At 41.5% G+C, this 12,795-nt stretch overlaps 1 long non-coding RNA gene and 1 pseudogene across 2 annotated transcripts in view; one reads left to right on the forward strand and one right to left on the reverse strand.

Moving 5' to 3' along the window:
* Window positions 1–7,699: 7,699 nt before the first annotated feature.
* On the reverse strand, window positions 7,700–9,522 carry LOC311595169 (HIRA-interacting protein 3-like; annotated as a pseudogene). Its single transcript has 2 exons — window positions 9,048–9,522; window positions 7,700–8,168 (listed from the first exon to the last, which is right to left on the reverse strand). The product of its transcript is annotated as an HIRA-interacting protein 3-like (transcript).
* LOC311595170 overlaps window positions 8,223–12,795 on the forward strand; it is a 20,681-nt gene continuing 16,108 nt past the window's right edge. The window contains exon 1 of the long non-coding RNA XR_014778341.1: window positions 8,223–8,319. This is a non-coding gene — a long non-coding RNA (uncharacterized lncRNA). The remainder of the gene's footprint in view (window positions 8,320–12,795) is intronic.

The following is a 12,795-nucleotide window of genomic DNA, read 5'->3' on the forward strand; positions in this document are numbered from 1 at the left end:
TAGTTACTTTGCTTAAGTACACCAGAGGGATCTATGGCATTCATGAGAAAACCTAACAAGCATCATTATCAGACCAACTTACCCATAAGAGAAGTGTTCTTTCCCCTTTCTGTATCAGAACTGCCCCGGGGTTTTCTTAAAGTTCAGATTAGTGGCTCAGCATGAAATCTGTTGAATCACAGTTCTGGGATGGCACCTATGAAACCCAATACTGGTTGATCCCCTAGGGCAATTTTGTGCAGACTAGGCTTAGAATAGTAATTGGGTAATTTTGGACACAATAGGCCTGAGGATCAGCGATGCTGGTTTTCTGGAACTGGTCCATATCTTGGTCATCTGCAAAAAAAACAATGTAAACAATAACTTGTGAGATGGCCATCAGGGCTATGTGGTCTCTCGACTGATGGTTGCAGAGCTGATTCCTAGGCTGGTTATGGCACTGGCATTCCCCTTGTCTACCAGATCTTTCCTCCAGCAGAGTGAGATGCTCATAGACCCATCATTTACAGATGTTTATTTATAAGGTGTCTTCTACCTACCTCTAGAAACAAATGGACAAATTAACTTGAAGTTTGATGCCCAAGTCATCCTGCCTTGTACTCCAATATAGAGATTAATGGAGGAACAAGGATAAGTCTCTGCCTATATGAGACAGTGAAGCAAAAAAATATACATACATACATACATACATACATACATACATACGTATGTACATACATACATACATACATACAAATTTAAAACAGAACAACACTGGTACTCAGAGCCCCCCTGGTATGTTCATGGTCCTGGCAAAGGAAGTGCTCTTGAGAAGCCTCTTGTTCTGCCTGGGTGGGGCATTGCATCATCACCTCCAGAAGCTCATTTGGGCAGAGGCAGGAATCAGTACTTGGAATGGGCGTGCTTGGTGCATGAAGGGTAACCACTGAGAGTATAAATAGAGCTGGAAGAATAACCTTTTTGTGAACTGCTGTGTGGTAACCACCAGGAAGCCAAGGAGCTGCTAAGGCTTCAATGGCTCTTTTGTAACCTTACATGCTGCTCCCCCAGCTGCCCTGCACACATGGGCAAGCCTTGCTTAAGTTACCATTTTTAATGCAAATCATCATAATGGCTTGATAATTATTTCAATTGGCATTTGTGGAGCCGTTCAGTAAAAGAACAGCCAAGGGGAAACCTTCTCTAATCTTCCCATCTTTCATACCCTCTGGTTTGAGGTGGAATAACACAAGAAAGCCCCAAAGCCAGAGGGTTTTTGAAGTTTCTTCTTAATGAGCCCAAGGCTCCCTCCCTGTTACTCTACAAAGTGAACTCAGCCCAAGTTAAACAAAACAGCAAGAGCATAATATTTTGGGTGGCTTGACAGGCGAGGAGGCGGTGACAAGTGACCCCTTCCTCCCTGCTTAGCTTTCAGATTGGTTACTTTGCCTTTTAGCAAGTTGTTATTATTGAGAAAAACATAATAAACACTTATTGAATACTGTGATATGGCAACTACTCTAAAGATACTTTGTTTGAGAGCGTCTTTTTCAAAAATACTCATCTATTTATTAAAAAACCCTCTCCTTAAGGGGTAAATTTTTATGTTACACTTTGAGAATTTCATACTGCATATTTTGATCATTTTCTTTTCTGTGCTACATGCCCTCCCAGGTCCTCCCTCATTTCCTATTGACAGAACTTCAGGTACTTTCTTTTTCTTAAACAAACAAACAAACAAACAAACAAACAACAACAAACACAAAAAGAGACTAGGAAGCATGGAGTCTCAGTTGTGTGTGCTACTATCCCTGAGAATGGGCCTTTCCTGGACTGTGGTCCTTATATCCAGTGCCATCCATTTGCAAATAGCTTCTTCGCTAAGGATGGGACTTTGTGTCTTTTCTGTTCCTTCTCATGACACTTTGCCTAGCTTGAACTTGTGCAGGTCTTGTGCTATTACAGTCTCTGTGAGTTCATACGTACACCAGTCCTGTCATGTCCGGAAAATGCTGTTTCTTTAAAATCATCTACCACCTATGTCTCTTTCCCTCTCTTTATTTGAAATAGATTTTTTCCTCATATAATATATCCTTATTACAATTTCCTTTCCGTCTATTCCTCCTAGTTCTCCCCACTTCCTCTCCCATCTAGATCCCTTTAATTAGAAAATAGGCTTTTAAGGGATAATAGTAAAATAATAAATAATAAGATAAAAAAAACTAACACATTAGAAAAGGACAAAATAAACAGAAGGGAAAAGAACCCAAGAAAAAAAAAATACAAATACTAGGTATGGATGTGAAGACCCAACCATTCACACATTCAAGAATCCCATAAAAACACGAAACTAGAAACTATAATATATACCCAAATGACCTTTAGGGTAAAAAGAGAAAGGAAAAGATATATAAACAAAATAAAATGAAAATAAAAATATAAAAAATAAAAGTAAAAAAAAAAGCCTTGATACAACATTATGAGACAAGGAACCGCCAAAGATGTCATTGAGTTGCTTTTCTTTTCTTTTCTTTTCTTTTCTTTTCTTTTCTTTTGTTTTTTTTTTTTAAGATTTATTCATTTATTTTTTGTGGACACCAGAAGAGGGTATCAGATTCCATTACAGATGGTTGTAAGCCACCATGTGGTTCCTGGGAATTGAACTCAGGACCCCTGGAAGAGCAGCAGCCAGGGCTCTTGACCATTGAGTCATCTCTCCAGCCTGTTGGCCATCTACAGCAGGACATGCAGCCTACACTTAAGTTAATTTTCCTATTGAGATTCCCTTGGAGAGAACTAAATTTTCATTTGAAAGTGGTTGTCTACCTCTGGTTCTTAAAATTTGGCAGCTTTTAGCCCCCACTTCCACATATACTTTTGAGCCTTGGGAGGATGGGTGTGGTACAGACCTCTCATTTTAGGGCCCAGTGTTCTAAAGCCTCTCACTCTGTATGGTGTCTGGCTGTGGGAGTCTATGTCACTCCCCATCTACTTTGAGAAGCAGCTTCTCTGCTGAGGGTCGAGCCATGCACTTACTGATGGGTATAGCAATGCCATTAGAAGTCTTTAATTTTTTTTTCTGTATTCATTAAGTAAAAGGAGATTGTTGAAGGAGCAGTTGGAAATTTTTAACTCCTTTCCAAGTTAAGTAATGTGCCATATATGTGTATGAAACACAGATATTTTGATGGCCTCTTTATCTTACCCCTGGCTATTATAATTAGAGTCAGAAAAACTCAGAACTGAGAAAGGCAAGTCCTGGTTGCTTGGTATTTGAGTACAGGGGCTTGATGCCAGAGACAGTGACTAACAACCTCCTCACTGTACCAATTTACCCTTAAGAACTTAGGATTGGAATTCTTTTCTCTAAAGTCAAACAAAGGATGCTAACTCTGAAATATACTTCTGTTGAACTTTCTAGATCCACTCAGGAACTTTCTGGTCAAAAGAATGGAATCTACCTCTGTGTGGAGACATACCTTTGTCTCTTTCCCTAACAGTTAATCCAGTTGGGCGAGTCAGTCACCTGGCCAAAAGACTCCCCCTCAGGAATTCTGATTCATGTTAAACCATACTTAAGAGATGGGATGACTCCCTTCCTGGAATGCAAGCTTTCTGTGCTCCTGGGTTACCACTATGTATCCGGCTAAGCCGGTAGGTTTTTATGAGCCCTTACTCAGAAAAGCATAACTGTCTTCTTACTTCCCTTTCCTTTTGTAGTTACTTGTCAAAGCCTGGGCATACAACCAGGTGGTGGTGGCAAACACCTTTAGTCCCAGCACTTGGGAGGCTGAGGTAGGCAGGTCTCTGAGTTCAAGGCCAGCCTGGTCTACAAAGCAAGTCCAGAACAACCAAGGCTACGCAGAGAAATCCTGTCTCAGGAAAAAAAAAAAGAAAGAAAGAAAGACTGGGCATGCTTTCTCAGACTCTCTGTGCTTTCTCACTCTTTTATTTGTAGTTTGTAAAGTTATCTCCCCTTCATCCATCCCTGTGACTAATTACAAACAACGTGGCTCCCTAACATCCTCTTTTCTACTTTCTTCCTCTCAACAACTGCACAGATTTCCAGCTAGCCTGCCCTGCCCTGTCTTTTTCTTTTAAGCTTTATTAAAATTGTTCTTGAGCTTTTTTCTCTGAGTCCATTCTTACATTCTTTTATTAACGAGACCAAGAACACACAGAGAGAATTCCCATTTCCCTATTAACACAATGAAAAGCTGGAAGCTGTGCATGCTTGAGCTCACAGAGCCTGCCTGCTGGACTGAAGGAGCTGTGAATCCAGTCTTAGTGCTACGCTCTTCCTTAGACTCACCAGTCAGTTCTACATAGGAAGCTGGTTTCTGAACATCAACTTTAGGTCAAGACATTAGCCAGCTCAGTGGCAGCAAGATCAATCAGCATTTGGGAAATTATAAGTTCAATGATTCTTTTTTTGTTGACTAAACTGATAATAAGGTTTATTCACAGTATCATTTAAATTTCTGTGTCTATCTCTTTAAGTCTCCCTGCTTTTGTCTCTCTTTGTGTATGTGTGTGTGTGTATGTATTTATGTATATGTATATATTATTCTTCCATAGGCCTCAATAGGTTGAGCTGTTTTCTAAAATTATCCAATGGAAGATCTCAGGTTTGCGGCTTGAGGAAGAATCTGAGAAGGTTTGTCCTCTTGGGTAAGAGATTTGTGAGATGAGGCATTAATATCACAGACAGACAGACAGCATGGCTGGGGCTCTGGTGAGAGTTCAGACCCATAAGCCAGAAGATGAGTCCCTTCTTACAGGTCTCAGTGGTAGAAGATATTTTTTTTTTTTTTGGTCCAGATGTCTCTGATTCCAAGGAGGCAGCAAGAAGGCATGAATCTTGCATTGCCAAGCAGGAATGTGTAAATTCAAGGTTGTGGGGACAGTGAAGAGGAAAGGCTCATCCAGCTGTACCCATGACATGGATGGGGAGATATGTCACCTTGGCTGTCCTGGAGTCTGTCAGCCTCCTTGGGAAGGAAAAAATGGTGCCAACTATTCTCCTGCAACCTGGGCAGTAAGCAGCCTGTAAGAGAATTAGAGATTTGTGGACAGACTGTGTGGAGGGCTCACTCTACCTCCATCGTAGCTGTAGGAAAGAGGCTTTTTGCAAGTGGACATGACCAGAGCATCAGTCAGGTGTGGATTCTAACATCTCAAATAAGTTTTCTCTTGCCACCAGTATGATATACACAAGTGTTTATTTGTTGTTTTAAATTTTGGGTCCATAGATTCTAAAAATATATATATATATATATTCCTTTTACTAAATTTTAACTGAAATTAAGGATTTCTTTACCCACTTTAAAATATAGTAAATTAAAATATAATAATTATGCATACTTATCAGTTTATTGAATAATGCATTTTAAATATCTATACTATAATTGTTTAATAATTTTGTACATCTGTGTACAGATTCATGTGTATATGGGGGCCAGAGAGCAATGCTGTGGAAGTGAGGGATAACATTTTAGGGTGTTTTTATGATGCTAGGTATCACATTGAGGGCTTCGGGCATGCTTGGCCAGTTTTTTACAACCGAGCTATATCATCCATCTACATTTTAAGCCTTTTGGTTTTTATCATCAGTCAGTATATTGGATTCCATTGTGAATCCCGTGTGCTTTATCTTTTGCATTTAAAACTGTTTTTCTGAGATACATACGACCTTTGGCTTTGTCTGATGATATAGGTCCACAGGAAAAAATAATGGCAACAGTTAATAATTCTTACTATCCTCTATTATGATAACTGATGCATTGAATTAACTGATCCTCTCAGGCCACCATACAACTCTGATCTGTGGTAATGTCAAAGTAAACAAGCAAATAAAACAAAGCCTCAGGCCATGGAAATCCTAACCCATAAGAAAAGTGGGTGAGGAAACTCTAAATGGATCAATTTAAGCTGTGGTTCTTTTGTTTCCTCGGTTTGTATTGTTAAACTTCCGGCCTCCCATGGATGTCAGGGTGACAGGAACACCCAGCTACAATGAGTTTCAGAAAATAAGCCACAACCAATTGGTTATTGTCACTTTGATCTTCAAGTGTATTGCAATTATTCAGGAACAGAAAACAATATTTGGTAACACTGCAACATGGCAAAAAAAATGGCCCTATTCTGTCACAAATTTGTCTTTTGTTCATTAACCAGTTTCAAGTGAAATTCTATGCTCAGAAGGCTGCAGTGGTACACTGAACCAATTAGCGTTTATGAAACAAATACATAAACAGAAGGAGGACCCAATAAGTGAGATGTATGTACCTTTTCCTAGGAAATTATTTAGATTATTCACCAATATTAAAAGCATTTATTTAGGGCTTCAGATAACCCTCAGAAAGTCTGTGCTGGAACCCTCTGTGGATTCTGGAGAAATATAAGTTTGTGCCCACAACATAAATGTATAACTTAGGATGCATCACACATCACACTGCAGTGAGTGATTGTGGACAAACTAACATGCCAGTGGGTAGCTGATGAGAAATAGAACAGATTTTGCTATTACAAACGTTAGTACTGAGAAGGGAGAGATCCAGTGTCTCGTCTGAAAGCTAAAGTACAACACAAATCCATCCTTTAAATTAACTAATTTTCATTTCTTTTAAATATCTAGAGAAACATACATATACCTTGATACCTCTGGGCCGTACAACACACAACCATTCAACATAAAGAATGGAGTTTATTTTAGCACTTCCATGGGAAACGATACTTCTTTCTTCTCAGGCAGCATGAGCATCTCGATTCTGGGAGGAGAATTGCATGGTCATATTGAACTCATGAAAATACCAGGAAAGGAGGAAGGGGTCGGGAGAACTGAAAGAAGGAGCAGTGGTACCTGGGATCTCTTACGTTGAGAATGCCCAGCAGTGTTTCCAAGGAGACACAGCAAGTTGGTTTGGAGAATTTGCCGTGGCCGACAAAACAAACACAGATCATTTTAACATTGTGTGGCTAAAGGAGTAACACTCTGGAGGATGACTGAACTGGCTGAGAACATGTAATCATGAACAGGTGAGGAGGCCTCAGGTGAAAATGATGAGTTTTACAAGGGAAAAGTACAGCTGCGCAGGTCTGGTTGTAGACAGGGTGAGATACTGGACTGGATGCAAACCCACTCTTTCCTAAAGTGTTAACGTCCTGATGGAGTAGCTGCTTTCACTCTTCCAGCACATAGTCTGGCATTATGCAAGGGAACTGATGTTTGAGTCACTTCTGTAATCTCTTGACTTGACCTATAGTTTCTCCTTCTGCTTCAATCATTTCCACGGTGCCCACTGTTCCCCATAGCGTGGAGCCGCACCTGGACTGAATTGAGGAATTGAAGAAAACAAAGAACCACCTTAACGCATATTTTCACTCAATGTAATTTTAATTCTGCTTGAACTGTTATTTGTAGAACAAGAAAGCACTGTTCATTGACGCAGACACGTTTTACACTGTGAAAGACGTTTTCCCTTGCATTTAAGGTCTATTGCGTTCGTGACTGGCTTTCGGTTGTCCTTTTTCCATCAAGGAATCAAACTTCTTCAGTGCCATATGTCCTCTCTGTTGTTTCTTTCCCACTCTTTAAAGCTCATTTCCCCCAAATCACACTGTTGATAGTTTTTAGAAGGCTCTTCCTTCTCCTTCCCAGCTCTGTTCTCTGATTGATATACAAGTCCCTTGCCTAGGACATGGCTCAAATGAACTTTCTTTCTTTCTTTAATTACAAATGATTTTTAATTAAGTCCTTAAAAACAAAACAAACAACCACCCAACCCTACAACCACTTTAGAGAACATAAAATTGAGTAGTGTGCCAACAGCTAAAACCACCGTGCCTCTAGTTGTGTTGGAAAGCTGCTTTAGCACTGCAGGCTCTTGTATAGCAGAGTAAGGTGCATCCTGGGACATGGAGTTCAGCTGCTCTCACCATCACTGCTGATGATGCCACACATATGGGACCAGTCTGGAGGTGCTTGGCATGGCCGTTCCTCTTCTGAGTCCAGAGTTCGATGATGAAGCTCCCCTGGCAGAAGTTCCTTCCGCTGAAGGGTTCCAGGCATTTCGTCTTTGTGGTCGGCCTGAACTGCTGATGATGTTGACAACACTCAAAGACGCCAATTCAGCTGCCTCTTCCCGCTGCTCCTCCAGGGTCGGACACTTCTCTAAGGAAGGATTGCCCTTCAGGCCCAGAGTTCAGCCCTGAGGACACTCAGGCACTCCTTGTGAGAGCGACAGGAGCCCAGCAGCTTCTTGAAGTTTCCATGGACACCAGAACATAAGCTTTAGTCTCACTACAGCTGCTGGTCCTCTCCACAGCGACGAGAGCCAGGTAACCTTCTGGCCTGTGGGTTTTGGACTTGAATCTGAAGAGGAAGAGGAACTGCGTGCTCTGCCTTTCTTGGGGCTTTACTTGGAAGAATGGTTCCTCCTCTCCTCTCTGGTGCTCCCTCCTGCCTGGGAGTCAGTCGCTTTGCCCTCCCTATCACTCTCTCCATTTATGCTGCTGAGCAGTTGCTTGTACCTGCATACTGTTTTCATCTTCCTCACTGCTTGCACTCTGCCTTCTCCCACTCTCAGGCTGGGTCCTTTCCTTGTTCCTTCTCTTTGCTGCCTTCTCTTCCTCCCCACTGCTGTCCCCACTACTCACCTGCCCCCTTCCTTCTCTTCCTCCCCACTGCCTGTCTCCAAGGCCTCAGTTAGCCTGGCAGTCTTGCTTTTCTGCTTATGCTTCGTTCTCTCTCCTTTGCTGCCTCTGGACCTGGGCTCCCTGCGCTTGCTCTTGGCTAGCATCTCCTCCTCACTGTCCTCACTTTCCGCATGTGGTTTAGCACTTGTGTTGCCCTCCACCTTTGCTCCTATCTGTACACATACCCCCCACCCCCACCCCCACCCCCATCCCCCGCTGCTTTCCCTCTCTTCCTTAGCCTGCTTACTTGCTGAGGCCTGGCATGCTGCTTGCTTCTTCTTGGCCCCAGCTTTCTTTCTAGCCCTACCCTTCTGTTCTTTTTCCACAGCACCCTCTTCCTCAGTAGTGTTCTCTTCCTTCTGGACCTCACCTGATCTGACAGAGCCCTTCCTTTCCTCCTCGCTGCTCTCCTCTGATCCCATCTTTGTAACCAGGCCTGTTTGCTGTTCTTCATCCATGTTCTCAGCCTTGGGCATGCCTTCTTGGTCATGCTGATTTTTGTCTGGGATCCTGAGCAGTCCGAACTGGATGATGTAGAGCTGGGTTCCGACTCTGAATTGAAGCAGAGTGTTTTTCTCTCTGGGCCACCGCAGCGAGCAGGAGACCTCTTCACTTTGATAAATTCTAGCTTTCGTTCCCTTCCCTGGTACCAGCATCCGCCTGCATCTTCAGCAGCTCCTCCTCCACCATCCTCTTCAGTGCCTGCTTCTCCTCAGAGTCAAGATGATCTCAACCCACTTGGGATAGGAATTTCTGTCGCACGATGGTGTGCGTAACCATGCTGAGGTCAGAGCAGCCCCGGAAGAAGATGTGCATGAATTCTAGCATCTCATCTCCCAGAGCCATTTTGCCCAACCGGGAATTGGTAACTCCTACCTTTTTTTCCTTCTGGGCTACCTTCCTTGCCTCAAATTAACTTTCTTTTTTTTTTCTTTTTTTTTCATTTTTCTTTATTAATTTATTCTTGTTACATCTCAATGGTTATCCTATCCCTTGTATCTTCCCATTCTTCCCTCCCTCCCATTTTCCCCTTATTCCCCTCCCCTATGACTGTTCCTGTTCCTGAGGGGGATTACCTCCCCCTGTATATGCTCATAGGGTATCAAGTCTCTTCTTGGTAACCTGCGGTAAATCTTAAACCCCTACCCAGATCTAGCCAATGGACAGAACATTCTCCACAGAAGAGTGGAGAGTGGGATATTACTTTCTCACATACTCTGATGCCTCACTTTTGACCATGTTCCCTGGAGGGAGAGACCTGGTGGCACTTAGAGGAAGGACAGCAAGTTATCAAATTAACTTTCAATTACACTTCAAAGTTCCTCAAAAAATGATGAAGTTTATTGCAATGCCATTTTTCAAAAATGGTTTTTCTACAAAAGTGATTAGCACATAGGTAGGGAGTGGGTCTCTTTGTTCTTCTGTATCCATACCAGCCTTTTTGGGGTGTTAACCTGGATGGATGCATAAACTCCTGTTATTTGCCCCATGTCTTCAGATGTGTGGTCTTGGTGCCTATAAAGAATCTTAGACTTCCTCCATTGGGAGGAGAGAGCATTCAGGATGGTCATTTCCATCCTGTATTGAGCAAGGGTCTTCTTGACCTCAGGCGGCTCCTGTTTGTCTTCATATTTGGTTTTCTCCCTACACTTCAGAATTAAGGCACCTCAAAATTACTCTGTTACTTTGAGTTTCTGGATGCTTCATCTCTCCATTGTTTCCCTTGATCACATTCACGCACAGTAAGAAATTTATTACAGTCTACTTCTGTATTTTAATTTGAGCATGCTGAGTGTTTCAGTCACTGTTCTGGTGCCAGCGTAGGGACTTAACCCATGATGGATGTATAGTACCAGCTAATGATCAAGACCTACATTTGAATTCCAGATCCATTAGTTTCTTGCTATGTGTGATTTTAGCTGATATATGGTCCAGGTAAAAAACAAACAAACAAACAAACAAACAAATCACACTTTAGAGAGAATGTTATGAAAGTCCAAGAGGACTTTGCTTATTCTAAAATCCTTGATGTATATTGATTTCATTTAATCAGAATCCTAGTGGTGCACAATTTCTAGGTGTTATCTCCTCTAGCAAACTGAGGCTTAAGGAAAAATTACAAAATAAGGAAAAATCTACTTCGTTATCTATATAGCACATTATGTAAAGGTTTGTCATGTAAACAATGAAATTCCTAGCTTATTCTTATGTGTATATCTATGCAATGTCATTCATTGTTTAAATACATTTATACAATGCAAAAGTGGGAATCACAGTGAAAATGTGCAAATGTATATTTGTTTCTTTAGTAATAAATACATGTAAAATTTTTTAACATTTTAAAAAATATTTAGTTTATGTGCATACATGTTTTGTCTATATATGTATACCACATCGGTGCCTTGTGCCCATGGCGTTCAGAAGAGGGCACTGGATCTTCTGAGCTGGAGGCATGGATGGTTGTGACCCACTACGTGGGTCCAGTGCTGAGAACTGAAACTGGGTCCTCTGCTAGAGCAACAAATACTCTTATCCACTGAGCCATTTCTCCAACCCCTGTGTATAGAATTCTGTTTATGCATGTATGAGGGGAATATGTTCAGATGGAGCCACTGCTTGTAATTGCCTGAGTAGTTAGTGGGATGCTGATGTTTTTACAATGTCTCCATGACAAGTATAATTAGTATGCAGCAGGGCTGTAGCCAACTGTGAGTGACTACAAATGTGTCCATCAAACACAGATGAAGCAGCCCTCACTTGCCTGCCCTCAAAACGTGGTGATCCCTGCAGCCACAGAGTGACTATTAGGAAAGTACACTCAGAATGTTGTTTGTCTGCTTGCTCGGTTAGTTTCATTAATATAGGGTCCCAGGTAGTTCAGTATGACTTCAAGCCTAAGTGGGCTTTGAACTCCATATATGCTTGCCTCTACCTCTGACTGCTGGAATTATAAGTATACTAATACTTGGCCTACATAAGCAATGCGGAACCCTTCAAATTCTATTGTTCTTCATCCTTCATGCCAAAAGCAGTTGTGCTTTAGCCCCTCCCACCTGTCCATCTTCTGTCTGTGTGTGTGTGTGTGTGTGTGTGTGTGTGTGTGTGATGTATACGAATGTTGTCCTAACTAGTTTTTGTTTCTGTCAACTTGTCACAAGTTAGATTCATCTGGGTTTTGTTTGTTTGTGTGTGTGTTTTAATAGCTTTGGAGTTTTGAGTTCATATCCTCATTCTTGTATCTGTGTCAGTCAGCCTCTCTTCCTCCCTCCCTCCCTCTCTCTCTCTCTCTCTCTCTCTCTCTCTCTCTCTCCCTCTCCCTCTCTCCATGTGCCCCCTCTGAAACTAGGACCCATCAACTAAGAACAATTGACCAGGTGGTGACATCCAGGTCTGTGCTTATGTCTGTGTCCCAAGGGCCAGGCTAGGTTCACATGTGTGCATCACCACTCTTGGGAGTTTATAGGTGTGGGGTTCCTCATGTTTGTGAAACAAGCAGTTTCTGGAAAGAGCCATTTTCTCAGCCTATGGACTTCTGTCTTAACTTATGGTTTTTAGGTAGATTTCTTTTATATCAAACATGTGAGGAATTGATTACCCATCTTACACTTTGGCCTGAAAGTAAAAGATAATACCTGTCCTCATATACTATTGATAAGAAAAAGTCTCTTCTTTCCTTGAGAGTAAGAGAGATTTTTTAAAAAAGTAAAGTGATAGATATTAAACGAGTAATTATAGAGTAAACATCACTCCTATTCCCAATTTTATTGTGAAATTTCATATTTAATTGTATTTAACAGAATAACAAAGGGCTATGCGCCTATGTGGATAGGCATACGCTTTACATCAAGGACAAAATCATGTAACACCTTAAATATTTTGATTGTGGGTTGAGGAAATTACTTTGAGGCAAATTGTACTCCTTCCTGGGTATCAAATTTTTCCACTGATCCTTATTTGAAATCTCCATATTACATAGGTGATTTATCTATAGGAAACATGGAAGTTTTTGTAAGCATGCTTTCTCTATGACTACACTTGTTCTTAGTGTAGAATATTGGAATTCATTAGCAGTGAGGACTCTGAGAAACCCTCCCACTCTCTTAACTAAGATAGGAAATA

Source organism: Acomys minous (assembly GCF_964271855.1).
Source record: "Acomys minous genome assembly, chromosome: 3".
Classification (NCBI taxonomy): domain Eukaryota; kingdom Metazoa; phylum Chordata; class Mammalia; order Rodentia; family Muridae; genus Acomys; species Acomys minous.